This window comes from Budorcas taxicolor, chromosome 7 (genome assembly GCF_023091745.1).
Source record: "Budorcas taxicolor isolate Tak-1 chromosome 7, Takin1.1, whole genome shotgun sequence".
NCBI lineage: Eukaryota > Metazoa > Chordata > Mammalia > Artiodactyla > Bovidae > Budorcas > Budorcas taxicolor.
In genome coordinates, this window is record NC_068916.1 from 14,350,606 (window position 1) to 14,375,843 (window position 25,238).

The window sequence follows — 25,238 nt, forward strand, 5'->3', positions numbered from 1 at the left end:
GTCCCCTTGCTAGTTTTTTGCAAGATGGTTTATCTCTGTTGCTGCTGCTAAGTTGTGACCAACGCTGTGTGACCCCATAGACGGAAGCCCACCAGGCTCCCTCGTCCCTGGGATTCTCCATGCAATAACACTGGAGTGGGTTGCCATTTCCTTCTCCAGTGCATGAAAGTGAAAAGTGAAAGTGAAGTCGCTCAGTCGTGTCCGACTCTTTGCAACCCCATGGACTGCAGCCCACCAGTCTCCTCCTGGTCCATGGGATTTTCCAGGCAAGAGTACTGGAGTGCGGTGCCATCGTCTTCTCCATCAAAGCCTCTATAGATCCTAAAAATTGAAAGGCAAATTTAAAATGGAAACAAATGTGTATTGTCTCCATAATAATAATAAAGTATTGGCATTATAAAAGCCTAGAAAATGCAGTTCATTAAACAGAGAAAAAATCATTGAGAAACAATTTGCCCGAGAGAGGTAGGTAGAAAAGGTCTTTCTGACATACGAATATTACGTTATGAGCAGAACACTGGGTAATTGTTAATCAAAAGAAATAAGGAAAGGGCAAGCATTTTGAGTGAGAGATAGAATTCCCATTTGCCATGTGGGTCAGTGAGCTTGGTAACAGAAGGGATGTGAGAGGCCTGTGAAATGGAGAGCAGAGTGTGGTTCAGGAGTGCTACAGGGAAAAACAAAATCTTACTACATGTTGGATCTGTTTCTTTCACTTTAACCTTTGCTTCCAGTTCCTTTTGTTCACTTAAAGGATACTGTCTATACATAATACCCTCCCTGGGGGAGCTCTGCCCCTGTGCTTGAATGTTAAACTGAAGGACCTAAGCTACTCCACTTTGTTAACAGAAAAACTCCATTTTGTAAGGTTCCAGGAAAAGAGCCTTTGGAAATCCCCTGACCTCACCCCACCACCCTCGAGCCAATCGGACCCCAGACCAAAATCTCCTGACTTAACGTAGTCTACCTAGGTAATGGGAACCAATCAGAACCCGTGGCCAGCCCGGGAAATGGGAACCAATCAGAAACCAACACCTTACCCTTCCACAGAAGGTAACCAATTAGATGTCTCCCAACCTGGAAACTCCCGTTTCAAATTTCTCGCGCAAGAATACCCTATATAAGCAATGTAACCCAGAACTCGGGGCTCCTCCGTATAGCCACTGCGTCGGTATTGGGTGGGAGCCCCAGCTCGAGCTTGGTAATAAAAACTCTCTTGCTTTTGCTTCGGATATCAGCTCCCTGGTGGTCACTGGGAGATTTCGCAACTTGGGCACAACAGAACCTTTGTTTGCGCCTTTATTCAGGACCTTGTCCACCTGTGAATGGCTGCAGGAAAGAAGAAACTAATACATCCTTCTCTGATGCTTGCCATTCCAGGAGATAGTTGCAAGATTAATAGCCTTTTTACTTTACTTCCTCACCTACCCCCATCTCTGTTCTATAAAAGAATCTGGCATCTAGACCCAGATAAGACAGTTATTTTAAAATATTAGTCTGCCATCTTCTAGGTCTGTTGGATTTTGAAATAAAGGCATATTCCTTACCTCAACATCTTATATGTGGATTTATTAGCCTATCATGCAGTGAGCAGAGTAAATTTGGACTTGGTAATGGAGCACAAAGTATGAGGCCCCAAAGTTGAGCATCCTGTACTATTTTTGAAGTGCTTCTCATGTTGATAATTTTGTATTTATTTGTTGGTCAGAGGTCATGATTGTTTTTGCTTATCATTGTCTTTCCAGGGACCTGCATGGTGCCTGGCACATACTAGGTGCTCAACACATGCAAATGATGCACATGTAATAAAGATTGAGTTGAAAAGCATAAACTATTACACAAAGAAAATTTCAAGCTTATCATACACTGAATTTAGAAACAAAATTGAATACTAGTATTAGTTAAATGCACTCATATCTACAATATATCATGAATAAGTAATAACTATTCTCAGAATGGAGAGCTAGTTTAATACAATGATGTTTGTTAACATACTTCAACACAAAAATAGGTCACTGAAGAGAAATCATAATCACAATTACAATAAAAAATTCATTTGAGAAAATGTACCAATCATTACATTTAACAGTTGTGGTTATCAGCCAGGACAAAGCCTCTCACTAACTGAATAAATCAAGGACAAAATTTAACTCAGTAAAAATGTTTTTAAAACTTTATCCAAAAGGATATTCTACATTAAAACATGAAAATATTTTTATTAAATTTATGAACAGAACAAGTCAGTCTATTCCAACTTTTAATATTTCAGTACTCTCTTGAACAACTAAAAAGATGGTAAGATGAGAATAGAAAAATATCCTGCATAATGAATGTAAGATTTAATTAAATTGTTACACAGTGTCAGACTTTATTTTGGGGGGCTCCAAAATCACTGCAGATGGTGATTGAAGCCAGGAAATTAAAAAACGCTTACTCCTTGGAAGAAAAGTTATGACCAACCTAGATAGCATATTCAAAAGTAGAGACATTACTTTGCCAACAAAGGTCCGTCTAGTCAAGGCTATGGTTTTTCCAGTGGTCATGTATGGATGTGAGAGTTGGACTGTGAAGAAAGCTGAGCACCGAAGAATTGATGCTTTTAAACTGTGGTGTTGGAGAAGACTCTTGAGAGTCCCTTGGACTGCAAGGAGATCCAACCAGTTCATTCTGAAGGAGATCAGCCCTGGGATTTCTTTGGAAGGAATGATGCTAAAGCTGAAACTCCAGTACTTTGGCCACCACATGAGAAGAGTTGACTCACTGGAAAAGACTCTGCTGCTGGGAGGGATTGGGGGAAGGAGGAGAAGGGGACGACAGAGGATGAGATGGCTGGATGGCATCACTGACTCGATGGACATGAGTCTGAGTGAACTCCAAGAGTTGGTGATGGACAGGGAGGCCTGGCCTGCTGCGATTCATGGGGTCACAGAGTCGGACACGACTGAGTGACATAACTGAACTGAGTATCATGGACACTAGAGTGAAACAACAATAATCAATACAGAACTATTAAGTGCCAACTGTACTCAGTTCAGTTCAGTCGCTCAGTCATGTCCAACTCTTTGGGACCCCATGGACTGTAGCCTGCCAGGCCTCCCTGTCCATCACTAACTCCTGGAGTTTATTCAAACTCGTGTCCATTGAGTCAGTGATGCCTTCCAACCATCTAATCCTGTTGTCCCCTTCTCCTCCCACCTTCAATCTTTCCCAGCATCAGGGTTTTTTCAAATGACTCAGCTCTTCACATCAGGTGGCCAAAGTATTGGAGTTTCAGCTTCAACATCAGTCCTTCCAATGAATATTCAGGACTTATTTCCTTTAGGATGGACTGGTTGGATCTCCTTGCAGTCCAAGGGACTCTCAAGAGTCTTCTCCAACACCACAGTTCAAAAGCATCAATTCTTTCTTTCACTCAGCTTTCTTTATAGCCCAACTCTCACGTCCATACATGACTACTGGAAAAACCATAGCCTTGACTAGATGGACCTTTGTTGGCAAAGTAATGTCTCTGCTTTTTAATATGCTGTCTAGGTTGGTCATAACCTTTCTCCCAAGGACTAAGCGTCTTTTAATTTCATGGCTGCAGTCACAATCTGCAGTGATTTTGGAACTCCAGAAAATAAAGTCTGCCACTGTTTCCACTATTTCTCCATCTATTTGCCATGAAGTGATGGGACTAGATGCCATGGCCTTTGTTTTCTGAATGTTGAGCTTTAATGTTGGGAGGACTGATGCTAAAGCTGAAACTCCAATACTTTGGCCACCTCATGCAAAGAGCTGACTCATTGGAAAAGACTCTGATGATGGGAGGAATTGGGGGCAGGAGGAAAAGGGGACGACAGAGGATGAGATGGCTGGATGGCATCACTGACTCAATGGACATGAGTTTGGGTGAACTCCACGAGTTGGTGATGGACAGGGAGGCCTGGTGTGCTGCAATTCATGGAGTCGCAAAGAGTCGGACACGACTGAGCAAATGAACTGAGGGAAGAGGTGGAGATTCTCTGAAAAAAATACTCTTCACTGGAAGAGGCTCAAGATCCCAAGAAGAGTAGAAAGAAACAACCAGAACTAGAAAAGGCTAATTTCATTTGAAACTAAGGCACCTTCAAAAAAACAGGGACTTCAATGTTACACATCAAGTAAATATGAGACTCTCCCAGTCTCACTATTTTACAAGTCAAGCCAATGAGGATGGACTGTTTCCTGCCACATCAGTAAACAAGGATGTCACAGTCATCGGCAATTACAGCCCTCCTTCATGAACCTGTGAGCCCTGAGGGAACACAAGAAGCAAAAGATTACCTGGCATCTAGCAGCTATCTGAGCACAGCCCCTATGGTGAGCACTGAGGAAACTCAGGATATGAAAGCTTAGGATGGGGGCCTTACATAGCTGATATGCATATCAAAGGAATGATCTCAGTTAGCCCAGACTCTTGAATCTTCACAGGCATAGAAAATCACTAAATTCCTAAAGTGGTATATCCAATTTCTTTAATTAACAATAATCTTTTGGTGTTCAGACTACTTAACCTTGGTTATAAAACTTCTATATAACCTGGCTGCCCCCCTCCTCACCTTCTCAAAGTAATTCTCTCAGAATTCCTTTATTTGCTGCCTCCCAAGCTTGAAGTCCTAAAAATTCCTGCTGAATGAAACACAACTTTGAACTTTTAGGTTGTCAGTATTTTTAAGTCAACACCCAGTACCATCTCTCTATTCCTTCTTATTCCAGCAGCACATCCTGAGGGACACACTCTGATGTTTATCACTGAAGCTTTCTGTTCTCCATTGTCTGTTCTTGGGAAGCCCAGTTGTGTTTTCACTTGGCTAGAGTCAGAAAATTATAGGAATGGGACAACAGAAGAGTTTTAAAGTCTTCAGCGTCTCAGAGGTTGGATCCTCATAGCTCCTCAGTAAATTAAACTGTTCTATTGTTTTTCTGCTCTCCAAACAATTCACCTCCTCCTTTGGGGTGCAAAGATAAAAGAATGGAAAATTTTCAGCCAGTGCGGTGTCCTTGCATGTAGCCTTGGAGGGAGATGGATTTATTTCCTCCAAGGAGAAATTTTTCTTTCTTTGTCTTGACTTAAAATTACAAGGTGTCCCCCAGAGAAACTTTAATTTCTACAGGAACCAACTTTCTATAATGCTCTTCCCTTGATGAATCTTTGGAGGTTTCATGGATTATTTGGTGTCCACAACATCACGGAGAAAAAATGTCCTTTCTGAAGAAAAATAAACTGGTTAATAGTTTTGGTTTTCTTGAAATAACTATCAAAATGAAGACTGAAAAATATCCCCTGGTAATGGCTGATGTCAGGAGACCTTTGTTGCTATTAGAGAGGGCTCCACTTATTATCTCTAAAGAGAGGGACAGAAATAACCCAGGTAAAGTGGGTCGAAAAATATTAAGGACATATATGTGGCAAATATAAAATAACTATAAAGAGAAGGAAAGAGGAATGTATAGTCTGAAAGGAGTATAAAATATAGGAAAGATTAAAAATTTTAATAGAAGACATAAGAAGAGGTTTAATTTCTTAAGGAATGATCATGTTTAGTGTAGGCATTTGAACACACAGGGTATTCTAACTAATTTGCAAAATGCAGTATACACTCTAAGTCAATGACAAGCGTGATGTGCTGTGTCTCCAACAGAGTACGTGGGCCTCTAAAGGAAGGATTTGATGTGGGGAAACAGGCTCATGGAACATAACTCCTGTTGGAAAAAACTGCACAACATGACAGTTACGAGTTAAGTTGTTTTATTGCTGCTTTTTTGTTGTTACTGATGTTTTTTTGGCCGCATCTCATGGTATGTGGGATCTTAGTTGCCCAACCAGGGCTCAAATCTGCATCCCTTGCATTGGAAAGCAAAGTCTAAACCACTGGACCACCAAGAAGGTCCCCAGCAAGTTAAGTTTTAGTGGGGGCCAAATGAGAAGTGTATCCTGGGAAACAGCATTTCAGATATTCTGAGAAACTGTTCCAAGGAGGTCAGAGGTGAGCTAGGACATAGAGGAGCTTTTACAACAAAGACAAGGTAACCTGAAAGTCAAAAGATTATTGTTAATTAAAGAAGTTAGATATGTCAAGGGAAGGAATTTAGCAATTTTCCAAGAGTCTGGGCTCACTGAAATAATTTCTTTGATACTCTCATAGTTTCCATGGGTTGTTTTTAGGGGTGAGGGTGAGTAAGATAAACTACTACTTAAAAGAGGGTCAATGGGCCAATCTATAGCCTCTGCTACTGTAGGCAGCCTCAGGGCCACAGTTGATTCTCATTGTCTCCCTCCTGTGCTACCCATTCTCAACTCATACTCTGGTAGATCAGATGGCTTAGTTGGTAGGGGGACCCTGAACCTCATCCCTGAATGTTGTCAGCCCTGGTCATCATTTCTTTCTCATGTTGTATTTTACCATTTACTGTCAAAACTGGGAAAGGCAATTCCAAGAAATGCCCATTTTCCAATTTTTAAATCTTTTCCCTAAAGACATTTTTGGCTTCTCTGGTAGTTCAGCTGGTAAAGAATCCACCTGCACTGCAGGAGAACCTGGTTCAATTCCTGGGTCGGGAAGATCTGCTGGAGAAGGGATAGGTTACCCACTCTAGTATTCTTGGGCTTCCTGGTGGCTCAGCTAGTAAAGAATCAGCCTGCAATGCAGAAGACTGCCGGAGTCCAACTCAAGCAGCCAGGATTCAACCTGAAGAGGTGAACGGTGTCGGCAAATGAGACAGCCTCTCATTTTTCTTTTGGACTGCCTGTTTATTTCAAGTTTAAGATTCTCTTTTATACTTTTACAAAAGCATTAGGCCAGAGGTTTGACATTTTCAGATCCCCCTCTCCCAGATTTATTATCTCTATAAATCATTGTTGCTCTTCAGAGTTCCTGCTTCAGTGAGTCTCTCGGAATCAGCCTTATCATCTATTACCTACCTCTTCTAATGTGTCCTATAGTTAACTTGTGATTACATTGTAACTCATACTGCATTCCTCAGTTTACTACTTATCTTCCTAAGCCTTGTTTGCCCCCAACATCCTGAGCTCACTATCTCTTAAAAAGGCTTCTAGCTATAGTGTCTCTAAAAATTCCTAACTTTTATAAGCTATAGTAAAATATGCTAATTTTACAACATTCCTTAAATCTTTAACTTCAAACTATTTTAATTATTTCTAAGCCCTAAATTCAGTAAACTCCTTTGCCATAAACATTCTCCTCACAAATAGGCTTCAGATATCAATCTCTCCCATGGCCTCAATCTACAGCCTACGTGCTCATCCTGGAACACTCTTTTGTAAAAGACCTTGAACAAATGTCAATGATTAACTTTATGAATTATTTTTTTAGCAATGCTGCAGAAGGCTTTGTGCCTTCTCATGCTCCTCTCAAGAACAATAAGCACCTTAATATTCCTTTTCAGTCAACTCAGCCGAGGAGAGGAAAAGACAAGTCAGAATTACAAGGCCTAACTCCTTCATCCTGGGATCTGTGCCTGTGAAATGAGGAGAGGGGGCCTGGGGCCATGCTTCCATTTTATCAGTAATGCCTAACGCAGCTCCTGACAGAAGACCTGGGTTATTTTTATCACCCCAATAGGAAACTCCGTACCCATTCAGCAATTATTATTTTGCTCTCTCTACCAGGCCCTGGAGACCACCAATCTGCTTTCTTTCTCTATGGATTTACTTATTCTGGATATTTCAGATAAAAGGAGTCATACAATATGAGACCTTTGTATCTGGCATCTTTCACTGAGCACGTTCATGAAATTAGTATTTCATTCCTTAGGAAAAATTTCTGGCTGTGTTCAGTTCAGTTCAGTCACTCAGTGTGTCCAACTCTTTGTGACCCCATGAACCGCAGCACGCCAGGCCTCCCTGTTCATCACCAACTCCCGGAGTCCACCCAAACCCATGTCCGTTGAGTCAGTGATGCCATCCAATCATCTCATCCTCTGTCGTCCCCTTCTCCTCCTGCCCTCTGGCTGTGTAACTGATATTTAATTGCTCCATTCTTTTTTATGATTGAATAATGTTCCGCTGTATATGTGTACCACAGTTTGTGTATCCTTTCATCCAGTGATGAGCATTTGGGTTATTTCCATGGTTTTTAACTGGGAGTAGTGCTGTACATATTGGATTGCATGCACATATTGGTTTGGCTGAAAAGTAACATATTACGGAAAAACTTAGACTTTTTTGCCAACCCAATATATTTGTTTGAGTGTTTTCAGTGATTTAGGAGTAGAATTGCTGAGTCATATGGTAATTCTGTTTATCCCCAAAACACACCCCAAAAAGCTTCCTAAAAGTCTGTCCTTGTCTCAGAACCAGCTTTGCAGGGAGTGTGACCTACAGTAGTATGAACAGTGTCTGATGAGAACTTATTTGTGCTGCATGGGATTCCATAGTTGGAAAAGGCTTCTCTTAAGAAGTGACAGCTAAACTGAGAACAAATTCAATGTTTTATCCTTCTTTCCTTCATTCTCTCTTCCTTTCTTCAGAGGGATGGCATAGATTTTTTACACAGTGTGTACTTTCAAAACTTTTGCATTTAAACCCTGAACTTATTGATAAGACAAAAAATATAAGCAGGGTATTAAGGCTCAAATTATTAATATCACAAAAGCATTATAGTGAGAACTTGGATTGGAAACAATTTATTAGTAAAAACTATGGGAATTTTTTAAAATAACAATTTTGATAGGAAACTTGACAAATGAGAGTGTGTAGAGAGAATATTGGTTATTTGGAAAATTGGAAGCACTTCCCTAGTGGTTCAGTGGTAAAGAATCTGCCTGCAGTGCTCAAAAGGCAGATTCAACCCCTGGGTCAGGAGGATCCCTAGAGAAGTCAATGGCAACCCACTCCAGTTTTCCTGCCTGGGAAATCCCATGGACAGATGAGCCTGGTGGGCCAGAGTCCATGAGGTCACAGAAGAGTTGAACAAGACTTAGCAACTAAACAACAACATCATAATATTGATGGGTTACACAAATTCTTCCATTTACTTGAAAAAAAGGAGTGTTAAGTCAGCTTGGGTTGCTGTAAAAAATATATATATATATATATCATAAGTGGGGGTGGGGTGGGGGTTGAAAACAATGAAAATGTATTTCTCACAGTTCTACAGGCTGGAACTCTGAGATCTAGGTACCAGCGAAACTGTGAACCTCAGACTGGGACTCGAACCCATTACAATCACTCACCTGGTGTCTGAACTTACCGAGGCTCAGATTCTTTGTGTCTCTGCACAGATGGAATTCAGCAAGAGGGAAAGTAGTAGGCATGAAGTTGATCTATTAATATAGGACACTTGTGAGAGATGCAAGCAGGCCATGTGGAGGGGACTCCACCCCAGGGATTGGTGGTGGTGGTGGTTTAGTTGCTAAGTCGTATCTGACTCTTGCCACCCCATGGACTGTAAACCACTAGGCTCCTCTGTCCATGGGATTCTCCAGGCAAGAATACTGGAATGGGTTGCCATTTCCTTCTCCAGAGGATCTTCCTGACCCAGGAATTGAACCCATGTCTCCTGTGGCTCTTGCATTGCAGGCGAATTCTTTACCTCTGAGCCACTAGGAAAGCCCTCCCAAGGATTAAATAAGCTATATTTTTATAATCAAAAGAGAGTGGAGGAGAAAGAAAATACCTCTTTCTTCCTTGTTGTTCAAGTAGATGTTAGGCTTTTGTTACCAGCTCCCCCTTTGTATGGGGCAGAAGAGTGTCTGACCCTACGAGGTCAAACTAGGCCTGTCATAGCGCTTATTCACATCATCAGAAGATTAATAACATTTTTTTCTTTCACCTCATGACCTGGGGCATGTCTCATACTTTATACTTAAGCAAGCCTACTTCATTTCATGAGGTTCTGATAGCCTTCTTAAGCGATCATTAACTAACAAAGTTCGCTAGGTTTCTTTACCTCTGTATCTGTAATCCCCTACCAGGATTTCAACAGCTTTCTGTATGACTATCCTGTTTCATCTCTTTCACCAGGATCATCAAGTTATCTTCTGGTTTGCAGATTGTTTCCTTTTCATTGAGTCCTCACAGGGCAGAGGGCAGAGAGAAAAAGCAAGCTCTCTCGTGATTAACAAGGGTAAGAATCACGTCGTAAAGGCTTCATCTTCGATAGAAATGAGAGCTTCTATCAAGGATGTGAAGCACTGCTACAAAGATCAATAGACTATGTGTTTACAGAAAGAACTACTGGACTGGCTGAAAAGATCATTTGTGTTTTTCTGTAAGATATTATGGAAACAATACAATATATAATAAGTTGCTCACAGAATAGACTCATCTGTCTTCCCCAAAACAGTCTCTGACATCAGTGGTCCATTCCTGGAAATTTAGTCTTCCTCAAGGAAATCTGTACTCTCATTAAAAAAAAAAAAAGAACAACTAATGAAGCTACATGAAAGACACAAAGGACTTTTCCGGCTCTAAGATTTGTTGATTAAACCTGTTAGTCCAAACTTAGTTCCAAAAGGTACCTCAAATATGGTTTCATTCACTTAACAATATTTGAGAGGCTCACTATGGTATAGATTTGCTATGCAAGACAAAGTTGGCCAAATATATATCTTGACTTCCAGGGAGCATATAGTCAAGACTTTAGAAAAGAGTAGGGAAGGGAGTGAGTCGGGGAGAAGCAGAACTAGAAGAAACCTAAACAGGAGGCTTCAGATAATTTATCAATATAACCAAAGGTATTTAGGCAAATTAGGTTAATTTTATTTCATCCCTGCAGACCATATACACTTCCTTCGATTCTGAGAGTGTTAGCTTATGCAGTTCAGACCCCTTTAAGGGGGAGGTGAACATTCTCAGTCTTGCTTTCCTTAAGCCTTGTGCAACAATGTGTTTGCCTGAGATCTGGCCTTTCTTTAGGAGCTGATGATTACACAGCATAATGCCTTACTCATGGAAATGTTTTTCTTAGGCTCTATGTTAATCATTATAATTGTAACAGATCTTGCCTAGGAACCTGTGTCTCAAGACTTGTAGCCCTGATAACACAGCAACAGTATATCTTGCCCAGAGAGGTTGCCCAGAACCCGTTGTCTCTGGCTAATCTTGTGCCAAAGTTATCTCAGGATGTATGCCTTGGGAAAGGGTCTGATGGAACTCTTTCAACCTTGTGGTATTATTTTTATTTATTCCCAACAGCCAGTTGAAAAGTATATAATGCCCCACTTAAACTAGCGATGCGGGCACTTTTGTGTCCCTTCCAGTGATATTGTTGGAAGCTTTCTCTATCACTGTTACTTTAATAAACTTTACTGCACAAAGCTCTGAGTGACTAGGACTGTGTCTTTTGGTCCTGGACTGAAATCATCTCTTCTGGGGCCACGAACCTGTTTGACACTGGTCTCAATGCTAAGCTATTAATTCTAAATTTCCTGTAGTAAATAAAACTTAAATTTTGAATGACATATTAATTTTGAAGAGAGTTTTCAGTGAACACAATGTCACTGCTTTATATAATTATCTCATTTTTATTTTCTTAAATTAAAAAATGTATTTGTTTATTTATTTGACTCCATCAGGTCATAGCTGTGACTAACAGGATCTTGCATTGTGGCCTACGGGCTTCTCCCTAGTTGTGGCTTAACTGTTCCATGGCATGTGGGATCTAGCTCCCTGACCAGGGATTGAACCCATGACCCATGTCCTCTGCATTGGAAGGTAGATTCTTTACCACTGGGCCACCAGGGAAGTCCTATCTCTTTTTTATTTTAATTGAGGCATAATATAATAACATAACATGAAAAAATCTTAAACACATGAAGAGCTTTTACTAATATATATCTTCATAGCTACTCACCTCGACAAAGATATAAAACACTTCCATCACCCAGAATGTGTCTTTGTGACCTTTCTCAGTCAACATTTCCCACATCCAAAGTACCCACTACACTGACTCCTATGTCCGTCAACGAGTTTCCCTGCTCCTAGATTTCATAAAAATGGCATCATATAATGTATACACTTTCATGAAAATCTAACTTGTGTCTGAGGTTTGTCAATGTTGTTGTGCATAGGAGTATTTGTTCTTTTCATGTTAATGTGGAATTTTCTGTGTTTTGGTGTACCATATTTTGTTTATCCATTCTAGCACTGATGGGCATTCGAATTATTTCCACTGTGGTGCTATCTTTCAAATGCTGCTGTAAACATTTTCAGACATGTTTTGTGAATATAAGCACTCATTTCAGTCAGGTGTATACCTAAGAGCAGGAGGGCTATGATGTAGAGAAGGAGTATAATTAGATTTAGTGCATGTGCCAGTTTCCAAAGCAACTGAATCCATTTATGCTCCAGTATAAATATCCTAGTACACTAGTAATATATGAAAGTCCCCATTGCTCCATGTCTTTGCCAGCCCTTGGTATTTTTAATCTTTTGAACTTTAGCCATTCTGATGGGTGAATTGATGATTTTTTTCCAGGAGGGAGAGGGGCACATAGTGTGCCAGGCGGGATCTTATTTCCTCAACCAGGAATCCAATCCAGGGCCCCTGCAGTGGAAGTAGAGAGTCTTAACCACTGGACAATTAGGGAAGTCCCAGTGATTATCTTGATATGCCTAATGGTATATGAAAGAGACCAAGAATGAACATCTTTGCATGAAATGTTCCCTTGGAGAGATCTCTAGTCTTTCCCATTCTATTGTTTTCCTCTATTTCTTTGCACTGATCACTGAGGAAGGCTTTTCTATCTCTCCTTGCTATTCTTTGGAATTCTGCATTCAAATGGGTATATCTTTCCTTTTCAGAAAGTACCTCCTCAGACAGCCATTTTGCTTTTTTGCATTTCTTTTTCTTGGGGATGGTCTTGCTGCCTGTTGCCTGTACAATGTCACAAACCTCCATCCATAGTTCATCAGGCACTCTGTCTATCAGATCTAATCCGTTAAATCTATTTCTCACTTCCACTGTATAATCCTAAGGGATTTGATTTAGGTCATACCTGAATGGTCTAGTGGTTTTCCCTAACTTCTTCAATTTAAGTCTGAAACTATACAAAAAAGATCTTCATCACCCAGTTAATCACAATGGTATAATCACTCACCTAGAGCCAGACATCCTGGAATGCAAAGTCAAGTGGGCCTTAGAAAGCATCACTATGAACAAAATTAGTGGAGGTGATGGAATTCCAGTTGAGCTATTTCAAATCCTGAAAGATGATGCTGTGAAAGTGCTGCACTCAATATGCCAGCAAATTTGGAAAACTCAGCAGTGGCCACAGGACTAGAAAAGGTCAGTTTTCATTCCAATTCCAAAGAAAGGCAATCCCAAAGAATGCTCAAACTACCACACAATGGCACTCATCTCACACACACTAGCAAAGTAATGCTCAAAATTCCCCAAGCCAGGCTTCAACAGTAAGGAACCATGAACTTCCAGATGTTCAAGCTGGTTTTAGAAAAGGTGGAGGAACCAGAGATCAATTTGCCAACATCTGTTGAATCCTAGAAAAAGCAAGAGAGTTCCAGAAAAACATCTCTTTCTGCTTTATTGACTATAACAAAGCCTTTGACTGTGTGGATCACCACAAACTATGGAAAATTCTTAAAGAGATGGGAATACCAGACCACCTGGCCTGCCTCCTGAGAAATCTATATGCAGGTCAGGAAGCAACAGTTAGAACTGGACATGGAATAACAGACTGGTTCCAAATAGGAAAAGGAGTACATCAAGGCTGTACATTGTCACCCTGCTTATTTAACTTATATGCAGAGTACATTATGAGAAGCGCTGGGCTGGATGAAGCACAAGCTGGAATCAAGATTGCCAAGAGAAATATCAATAACCTCAGATGTGCAGATGACACCACCCTTACGGCAGAAAGTGAAGAGGAACTAAAAGGCCTCTTGATGAAAGTGAAAGAGGAGAGTGAACAAGTTGGCTTAAAACTCAACATTCAGAAAACAAAGATGAGGGCATCTGGTCCCGTCACTTCATGGGAAATAGATGGAGAAACAGTGGAAACAGTGTCAGACTTTATTTTCCTGGGCTCCAAAATCACTGATGATGGTGACTGCAGCCATGAAATTAAAAGACGCTTACTCCTTGGAAGAAAAGTTATGACCAACCTAGACAGCATATTGAAAAGCAGAGACATTACATTGCCAACAAAGGTCCATCTAGTCAAGGCTATGGTTTTTCCAGTGGTCATGTATGGATGTGAGAGTTGGACTATAAAGAAAGCTGAGTGAAAGAAAGAATTGCTGCTTTTGAACTGTGGTGTTGGAGAAGACTCTTGAGAGTCCCTTGGACTGCAAGGAGATCCAACCAGTCCATCCTAAAGGAAATCAGTCCTGAATATTCATTGGAAGGACTGATGCTGAAGCTGAAACTCCAATACTTTGGCCACCTGATGTGAAGAACTGACTCATCTGAAAAAACCCTGATGCTGGGAAAGATTGATGGAGGGAAAAGGGGTCAACAGAGGATGAGATGGTTGAATGGCATCACCGACTCAATGGGCATGAGTTTGAGTAAACTCCAGGAGTTGGTGATGAACAGGGAGGCCTGGCATGCTGCAGTCCGTGGGGTCGCAAAGAGTTGAACACAACTGAGCGACTGAACTGCACTGAACTGAACTGTAGAATGAACATTTCTGCACAGGAAAGAGATCATAAATTTCACTAAAGGAAGTTCTTGAGAATCAGTTGCTTTTGTTTTATTTTTATTACTTATTTTTTATCTTATTTTTAATTATACTGGGTATTCACTGTTACAGGCTGTCTTTCTCTAGTTGTAGCTGGCAGGGGCTGCTTTCAACTGTCATTGGATGGCTTCCCATTTCAATGGCTTCTTTTGTTTTGGAGCATAGACTCGAGGTGCACTGACATCATTGGTTGCAGCACATGGCCTCAGTCGCTGCGGCTCATGAGCTCTAGATCATGGCCTCAGTCATTGTGGTGCTCAAGCTTAGTTGCTCCTCAGTATGTGGAATCTTCTTGGCCAGGGATCAAACACACATCCCCTGCATTGGCAGGCAGATTCTTATCCACTAAGCCATCAGAGAAGTCCAAGAATCAGTTGCTTTAGGAAGTGAAAACTTAGAAGAAGCTCAAGCTATGGTATTTCAGAAAAACAGGGACAAAGCATACACTCAATGAAGTTGAAGATTAGGTATTTCTGATTGCCAATATATTTATATAGGTTATTACAGTGATTCTCCCGTCCCAACATCCATGTCTCCTCACAAGGACAAGAAAGACCTGCTGGCAAGTTTCCTCAGGGCCCCATTCATATCGCTTTCCTCAAGCTGTAGATGAAGAGGTTCAGCATGGGGATGACCACGGTGTACCTCACTGAGGCAATTGCCTGCTCTGAGGAGGAAGGGGAGAACTGAGATACACTCCTAATCCTGTCCCATAGAATAAGGAAATGACTGTTAGGTGAGACCCACAGTACACAGAAAGCTTTGTACTTCCCCTCCACCGAAGAGATGTTCAATATGGAGGAAACAATCTTAGTTTAAGAGAAAAGGATCCCAGCAAGTGGAGGAATTCCCAGCAATCCAGTCACAGAATACAGCATGATGTAATTGCTGAGAGCATCCAAACAGGCAGACTTGAGCACTGCAGCAAATTCACAGAAGAAGTTCAGAATTTCCATGTGCAGGGAGAATGAGAGATGCAATACCATCAGACTGTGCAAGAGGCTGACTAGGACACTGAGAGACCTAGAGACTAGAGCCAGCAGGGCACACAGGTGGGGACTCATGGTGACTGTGTAGTGCAAGGGGTGGCATATGGCCACATAGTGGTCATCGGCCATCACAGTCAGGAGGAAGTTGTCCAAGTACCCAAAAACCAAGAAAAAATACATCTGGATGATACAGCCTTCATAGGTGATAACTTTGCTCTGTGTCTGGATATTTGCTAGCATTTTTGGAACTACAGTGGAATTGAAACAAATATCAGAAAGAGACAGATGGGAGATGAAAAAGTACATTGGGGGTAGAGGTGGGGGTCAGAGCTGACAGTGAGGATGATGAGGTTCCCGAGCACCAGGGCCAGGTACATAGACAGGAAAAGCCTGAAGAGGAGGAGCTGCTGGTCTGGATCTTCTGAGTCCCAAGAAGAGGAATTTTGAGACAACTTTCTGGTTTTCTGCATCCATGTAGCTGATCACTGTGCCAGGTAACCAACAAAGCAAAGCTAATTCAAACAAACAGGAGTCCCCAAATATGAAGAAACTTTATCCTATTAATGAACACCCCCAGAAAAATGGACATGAGTTTGAGCAAACCCTGGGAAATAGTGAAGGATAGGGAAGACTGGCATGCTGATGTCCATGAGGTTGCAAGGAGACACGACTGAGTGACTGAACAATCAGAAAAATGAGGAAAAAACCCCACACATTTTGACTGACAATCTAATATTCCTTCCCTGAGAGCATGATAAACACCATTATCTTGTACAGATATTATTTTAGGGAAAATTTCTTCCTTTCTTCTTTTTCACAAATTAGTCGCTGCCTTCAAGACCATCAACCTTTGTGGTGTCCAGCTCAGCTTCAGCCTATTTCAGGTGTAGCATGTCAATGGCTTGAACGTTCTTCCTTCTTTGAGGTAGAGTTTTCCCCTTGGATAATTCTGCTTTTTCCAAAATTTCTGTAGTAGTCAAGCAGCTCCATGTGTGTTGATAGTGCACTTACCCCACTTTGCTCTGTGGCCCTACCCCCTGACAACAGCGAATTTGATCAGAAAGTGGTGTCTGGCCGAATCTGGCCATCTCAAGGATTGCCAGGTTTGTCAATATGGGAGAATCTAATTTTAAGCGCTCCAGGAATCTGAGAACAGGCAGGCAGAAAAGTTTTTGAGTAGCATCGTTTTGAGTGGGTAACCATCGCCAGCCTCTCCCTTCTGCCCTCCAAATCCAGAACAATTACTCGCCCCAAAACTCGCCCCCAAAATTTCTGCTCGCAGTTCTGGCCTCAGCTGCTTAAGCTGGGCCTGCTTCTGCCTGCAGTCCGCGTTCTGAGCTGACCTAGGGGTCCCGCCCCAACGCGACGAAAACTACCGTATCGCTGCTAACAGGGGAACTTGCCAATCAATCGAACTTGAATGGCAGCCAGCGTCCTGGAACCCCGCCCCTCTACAGCCACGGCACTAGGCGGAAGTGGCGTCACTGGCTCGCGACAGCATTTTGATCGGACTGGTCTATGCCTGGTGGAAAGAGGTAGGCTAGTCGTCCTGTGTTTCACATTGTTGTGGGTGAATCTTGCGTGGAGGCAGGGTTCTGGGATGCACCGAGGTCGTTATACAGCATGTTAGGCCTGGCTTCCGAGGGGACGCCTGAGAGAGGCCTGGCCCCTTTCGCGTCCGCGGGATCTGAGTCACCGTCGGGTGGTAAGTGCTGTGAGGGCGCGTCTGCGGGGTGTCAACATTCATTGTGCTCCCCTATTCGAAAGCCTCCAATGAGTTCTTTGTGACTTTCGTCCACGAGGAAAAGAATTTCCGCTGTTCCAGTGTGCGTTGCTCCGTCCCCCACGTCCTCTGGGTGTTAAGAACCTGACTACCCTGCTCTGTTGCTTAGAGTATTGGGGAGAGTTGGTTTAAAAGCCTGCTTCTTTTGTATGAAAAATAATGTTTCACCAAACAATTTGGCTTTCTCTTTGTACGTTGTTTTTGGATATTACATAGCGGTACAGATTCTTCGGATATCAAGGCTGCGCATATTACTCTGTTTAAATGTATGTAGATTACAGAACTTGTTTTCAAAACACACACACACACACCCCCACACCCACACCCACCCCGAGAGCAGTTAACTCATCTGAAATACCTGGGATCCCACAGTCAAACTGGGTCTCCAGGAGATACGGTGGAGGCTTTTTGATACAAGTTCAAGAATGAGAAACCATAAATAACTTGTTTGAATAAAATGTATATTTCCCCACATTATGTGATTGTGTAACGCCTAGAACCTCAATAAAATGTGACCTTCCAGTACAGTGAATGTTCGTTGTCGTAGATTCATTTAGTTTTAGTATTTTCCATGCTTATTCTCTCCTCGATTTACAAAAACACCGTGGTGAGCTGTTTGAGAATAAGTTGAAAATAAATCGCATACATGATGACTTGCCTTTTAAATACCTTCTTCTAAAGGTATGGGCATTATCCTACTAAATATCAGAATTCCATTATTTCACATAAGAAAGGTAAAAATAATATTTTGAAGTATCTACTATAATAAATTGTCCTCTCCACGTGGTTCCAAAATGTGTTTTTGGTACTTTGGGGATCTAGAACCCAATCAGGGCTTATACGTGACAACTGTTAATGCCTTTTAGTCTTTTTTTTAACCGAAATCACCTGCCGTTGTCTATTAAGTTCATTATATTGACACTTTGAGGAGTCACACATTGTTTAAAAAGTCACAGTTTTACATTTGTGGTTTTATATTCACAGTATGTTTAAGTTTTCCTTCATGTCGTGTAGTTTCTGTTTGTTGGTAATTGGTTGAGAGCCATGGCTGGCCAACTTATTGTCTGAAGAGGCCCAGATAGTTAGTGCTTGATGTGTCACGAGCAATAAGGTATGGAATTACTCAACTCTGCCTTAGTAGCAGAATAATACTGTCGACTTAGGGAAACAAATGGGCATATCTGTGATCCAAAGAACTTTATTTACAAAAATACACCTATGACCAAAATGTGCCAACTCCTGGTATATTCTACTGGTTATTTCTTATGCATATTTTGAAGGTGATGTTGTGTACATCAAGTTGGGTTCCATCAGGAAATGTAAATTAGGACATCCCTTGGTTGTGTTGCTAAGTAGGACTACTTGCTTAAGCTAGGAATCATCAGAGTTTTCTATTTTAAAGGTAGACTTTCCTATAGAGTAAAGTCCTGTGTGTGGTGATATTCTGATCCTCAGAATAACTTGTTTCCCAGCACCTTCCTATAATTTCTTTTAGCATCTGTTATTGTGTGAATAAACTTCTCTGTATATTGTTTCATCTTTTACCCTGGAACAAAACCATATAAATATGAGGAATGTGGTTGCTGGAGACGGAATGAAACACCAACACTGCAGAGTGGTTTAAATCTTTATATTTTTAACACTTGCTTCTTACAGCTACTTTATTTTATATCCCTTGCACAACAACCTACAGGGCAAGCTGCCAAGCACTATGATTCAGAGACTATACAGTGCGCAGGCACAGGGCGAGATAACCTTTACCTTGACTTATTTACTGCAGCTAAGACTGTGTTTTGGGGAACTTCCTTATCAACTTAGAATCCGTTTTGTCCCAGGGTCTGTTCCTTTTGAGGAATCAGAGAAACATCCTTGTGCGCAAGAAATGTTCTTTTCCCACGGGAACAAACAGGATTCTTAGCTGAACATCTCGTTTGCAAGAATGTTCAGCTCAGGTTGAGAGTCTCGTTTGCAAGCACTTCTCAACCTTCCTTATACCTAGTTCCCTACACTGGGCAGAACATCTCGTTTGCAAGAATGTTCAGCCCTGGTTGAGAGTCTCGTTTGCAAGCACTTCTCAACCTTCTTTATACCTTGTTCCCTACATGTGGTAAAGCCTTCATCTTGTCTTCTTTACTTACTTTACATATCAAAACCCATGATAGAAAGTTTTCATGTGAATACTGTGGTGACATTTTTGTTAGATCTGAGATTAGGACTCATTGAAAATCTCACATTGGAGAGAGTCCTTTTTTATGTAAGCAATTTAAATGTTCCTTATGCCTTCAGTGTCACAAAAATTTCACTCTGGATTAAAACCCTACAAATGTGAAAAATGTGGGAAAGCCACATTTGTTGATTGGGTTGTTTGATTTTCTTTTTTGATAGTGAGCTCCATAACCTGTCTGTATATTTTGGAGTCTAACCCTTCTGTATTGCTTTCTTACAAAATTTTTTGCTCCCAGTTGGAGGGTTGCCTTTTTATCTTCTATATAGTTTCCTATGCTTTGAAAAGTCTTTTAAGTTTAACTAGGTCCCATTCAATTTCTTAAATTTTCAGTAATGTACTAGGTAGGTCAAAAAAGATCTTATCGTGACTTATGTCAAAGAGTGTTTCTCCTTTGTTTTCCTCTAAGAATTTTATACTGCCTCGGCCTATGTTTAGGGCTTTAATCCATTTTGAGTTTATTTTTGTGTAGGGTGTTAGGAAGTGTTCTAATTTCATTCTTAAAGGACAGAAATAGTATGGACCTAACAGCAGCAGAAGATATTAAGAAGAGGTGGCAAGAATACACGGAAGAACTGTACAGAAAGATCTTCACGACCCAGATAATCATGATGATGTGATCACTAATCTAGAGACAGACATCTTGGAATGTGAAGTCAAGTGGGCCTTAGAAAGCATCACTATGAGCAAAGCTAGTGGAGGTGATGGAATTCCAGTTGAGCTGTTTCAAATCCTGAAAGATGATGTTGTGAAAGTACTGCACTCAATATGCCAGCAAATTTGGAAAACTCAGCAGTGGCCACAGGACTGGAAAAGGTCAGTTTTCATTCCAAGCCCAAAGAAAGGCAATGCAAAAGAATGCTCAAAGTACCGCACAATTGCATTCATCTCACATGCTAGTAAAGTAATGCTCAAAATTCTCCAAGCCAAACTTCAGCAATATGTGAACCGTGAACTCCCTGATGTTCAAGCTGGTTTTAGACAAGGCAGAGGAACCAGAGATCAAATTGCCAACATCTGCTGGATCATGGAAAAAGCAAGAGAGTTCCAGAAAAACATCTATTTCTGCTTTATTGACTATGCCAAAGCCTTTGACTGTGTGGATCACAATAAACTGTGGAAAATTCTGAAAGAGATGGGAATACCAGACCACCTGACCTGCCTCTTGAGAAATCTGTATGCAGGTCAGGAAGCAACAGTTAGAACTGGACATGGAACAACAGACTGGTTCCAAATAGGAAAAGGAGTACATCAAGGCTGTATATTGTCACCCTGCTAATTTAACTTATATGCAGAGTACATCATGAGAAATGCTGGACTGGAAGAAACACAAGCTGGAATCAAGATTGCTGGGAGAAATATCAATAACCTCAGATATGCAGATGAGACCACCCTTATGGCAGAAAGTGAAGAGGAGCTGAAAAGCCTCTTGATGAAAGTGAAACAGGAGAGCAAAAAAGTTGGCTTAAAGCTCAACGTTCAGAAAACGAAGCTCATGGCATCCGGTCCCATCACTTCATGGGAAATAGATGGGGAAACAGTGGAAACAATGTCAGACTTTATTTTTTGGGGCTCCAAAATCACTGCAGATGGTGACTGCAGCCATGAAATTAAAAGACGCTTACTCCTTCGAAGAAAAGTTATGACCAACTTAGATAGTATATTCAAAAGCAGACACATTACTTTGCCGACTAAGGTCCTTCTAGTCAAGGCTATGGTTTTTCCTGTGGTCATGTATGGATGTGAGAGTTGGACTGTGAAGAAGGCTGAGCACCGAAGAATTGATACTTTTGAACTGTGGTGTTGGAGAAGACTCTTGAGAGTCCCTTGGACTGCAAGGAGATCCAACCAGTCCATTCTGAAGGAGATCAGCCCTGGAATTTCTTTGGAAGGAATGATGCTAAAGCTGAAGCTCTAGTACTTTGGCCACCTCATGCAAAGAGTTGACTCATTGGAAAAGACATTGATGCTGGGAGGGATTGGGGGCAGGAGGAGAAGGGGGCGACCGAGGATGAGATGGCTGGATGGCATCACTGACTCGATGGACGTGAGTCTGAGTGAACTCTGGGAGATGGTGATGGACAGGGAGGCCTGGCGTGCTGCGATTCATGGGCTCACAAGAGTCAGACACGACTTAGCAACTGAACTGAACTGAACTGATCCAGATTTCTCAGCACCACTTATTGAAGAGTCTGTTTTTTATTCATCAGATATTCTTCCCTTTGTCACAGATTAGGTAACCAAAGGTAGGTGTGTTTATCCCTGGGCAAGAATACAAAGAAGAACTATACAAAAAAGGTCTTAATGACCCAGATAACCATGATGGTGTGGTCACTCATCTAGAGCCAAATATCCTGGAATGTGAGGTCAAGTGGGTCTTAGGAAGCATTACTACAAAGCTAGTGGAGGTGATGAAATTCCAGCTGAGCTGTTTAAAATTCTAAAAGATGATGCTATTAAAGATGATGATGCTGCATTCAATATACCAGCAAACTTAGAAAACTCAGCTGTGGCCACAGGACTGGAAAAGGTCAGTTTTCATTCCAATCCCAGAAAAAGACAATGCAGAGAATGCTCAAACTACAGCACAATTGCACTCATCTCACACGCTAGTAAAGTAATGCTCAAAATTCTCCAAGCTAGGCTTCAATAGTACCTGAACTGAGAACTTCCAGATGTTCAAGCTGATTGAGAAAAGGCAGAGGAACCAGAGATCAAGTTGCCAACATCCATTGGATCATAGAAAAATCAGGGGAATTCAAGAAAAACATCTACTTCTGCTTTACTGACTACACGAAAGCGTTTGCCTGTGTAGGTCCCAACAAACTGTGAAAAGCTCTTAAAGAGATGGGGATACCTTACCTGCCTCCTGAGAAATCTGTATGCAAGTCAAGAAGCAACAGTTAGAACTGGACATGGAATAACAGACTGGTTCCAAATTGGGAAAAGGCTGTATATTGTCACCTTGCTTATTTAACTTATATGCAGAGTACTTCATGTGAAATGCTGGACTGGATGAAGCACAAGCTGGAATCAAGATTGCTGGGAGAAATATCAATAACCTCAGATGTGCAGATGACACCACCCTTATGGCAGAAGGTGAAGAGAAACTAAAGAGCCTGTTAATGAAAGTGGAAAAGGAGTGTGAAGGAGCTTGCTTAAAACTCAACATTCAGAAAACAAAGATCATGGCATCCAGTCCCATCATTTCATGGTAAATAGATGGTGAAACAATGACAGACTTTATATTCTTGGGCTCCAAAATCACTGTAGATGTGACTGCAGCCGTGAAATTAAAAGACACTTGCTCCTTGGAAGAAAAGCTATGACCAACCTAGACAGCATATTAAAAAGCAGACTTTACTGACAAAAGTCCGTATCATCAAAGCTATGGTTTTTCCAGTAGTCATTATGGATGGATGTGAGAGCTGGACCATAAAGAAAGCTGAGCACTGAAGAATTGATGCTTTCGAACTGTGGTGTTGATGAAGACTCTTGAGAGTCCCTTGGACAACAAGGAGATCAGACCAGTCCATCCTAAAGGAAATCAACACTGAATATTCATTGGAAGGACTGATGCTGAAGCTCCCATACTTTGGCCACCTGATGCAAAGAACTGACTCAGTGGAAAAGACCCTGATGCTGGGAAAGATTGAAGGCAAGAGGATAAGGGTTCGACAGAGGATGAGATGGTTGGATAGCATCACTGACTCGATGGACATGAGTTTGAGCAAGCTCCAAGAGTTGGTGCTGGACAGGGAGGCCTGGCATGCTGCAGTCCATGAGGTCACAAACAGTTGGACAGGACTGAGCAACTGGACTGAACTGTCCACGAAACATTAATCTAAGAAATTTTTGGAATTGTATTTGAGCCATATTGGAGGATTAGCCCTGGAAGAACATCACAGAAAGCCCTTGTTTAGTGTGTATTTGTGTGTATATTTATTTATTGGGGGCTTCTCTGGTAACTCAGTAGTAAAGAATCCTCCAAGGCAGGAGACTGGGTTCAATCCCTGGGTCGGGAAGATCCCCTGGAAAAGGAATTGACAACTCATTCCAGGACTCTTGGTTGGAGAATCCCATAAACAGAGGAGCCTGGCGGGCTACAGTCCATGGCGCTGCAAGTGTCAGACATGACTTAGCCACTAAACTACCATCATCATTTGTTTATGTATATTTTTGTCCCCACCATGGTGTATGTGGGATATTATCTCCCGGAGGCATGCACGATCTTATTACCCCAACAGGAATTGAACCCCTGACCTCTGCAGTGGAAGCTTCCCTGTGCTTCCCTGTCTGTTTGAGTTTGCTCACACTTGCGTCCATTGAGTCAGTTATACCATCCAACCATCTTATCCTCTGCTGCCCCCTTCTCCTCTTGCCCTCAATCTTTCCCAGCATCAGAATCTTTTACAGTGACTCTGAATAATATTTCATTTTTGAATCTTTTCCTTCCATTCATGTGTTGATGGACACTTAGGTTGCTTCCATAACTTGCCTGCTGTAAATGACGTTGCTATAAACATTGGGGTGCATGTATATTTTTAAATTACTGTTTTCGTTTTCTTTGGATATACACCCAAAGAAATGGAATTGCTAGATCATGGTGTAGTTTCTTGAGGAATCCCCATACTATTTTCCATAGTGGCTGCACCAATTTACATTCCCACCAGCAGAATACCAGTGTTCCCCTTTCTTCACAGTCTGGCCAAATTTGTTATTTGTGATCTTTCTGATGACCATTCTGTGTGAAGCGATAGCTCACTGCAGTTTTGATTTGCATTTCTCTAATGATAAGTGACCTTGAGAATCGTCTCATGAACCTGTTGGCCATCTGTGTGTTCCTTGGAAAAATGTCTTTTCAGGTCTTCTGTTCATTTTTTTAATAGGATTATTTGGGGTTTTTTTAATCTTAAGTTGTATGAGCTATTTACATATTTTGTACTTTAATCTATTATTGGTCATATCATTTGCAGATATTTTCTGCCATTCAGTAGATGGTCTTTACTTTTTTTTTTCTTTACATTTTTTGATTGTTTATTTTGCTTTACAAAAGCTTTTACATTTACTTCAATTCCATTTGTTTGTCTTTGCCTCTGTTTTCTTTGCCTTAGGAGACAGAGCCAAAAGCATTCTGCTAATATGTATGTCAAAGAGCGTTCTGTGTATGTTTTCTTCTAGGAGTTTTATGGTTTCTGGTGGTGGTTTAGTCACTATGTCATGTCCGACTCTTGTGACCCCATAGACTGTAGCCTGCCAGGCTCCTCTGTCCATGGAATTCTCCAGGCAAGAATACTGGAGTGGGTTGCCATTTCCTTATCCAGATTATCTTCCCAACGCAGGAATCAAACCCAGGTCTCCTGCCTTGCAGGCAGATTCTTTACTGACTGAGCTACAAGGGAAGCCCAAGTTTCTAGTCTTGTATTTAGGTCTTTAATCCGTTTTGAGCTTTTTGTCATACATGGTATGTGAAAACATTCCAATTTTATTCTTTTACATGAGCGGTCCAGAGTTTTCAACACCATTTGTTGGCCATACTGTCTTTTCTACATTGTGT

At 41.4% G+C, this 25,238-nt stretch overlaps 1 protein-coding gene and 1 pseudogene across 1 annotated transcript in view; one reads left to right on the forward strand and one right to left on the reverse strand.

Moving 5' to 3' along the window:
- Window positions 1-25,238, forward strand: part of LOC128050521 (zinc finger protein 26-like) — a 56,076-nt gene that overhangs the window by 15,945 nt on the left and 14,893 nt on the right. The window lies entirely within an intron of this gene.
- LOC128050520 (olfactory receptor 7A10-like) lies at window positions 15,270-15,980 on the reverse strand (annotated as a pseudogene).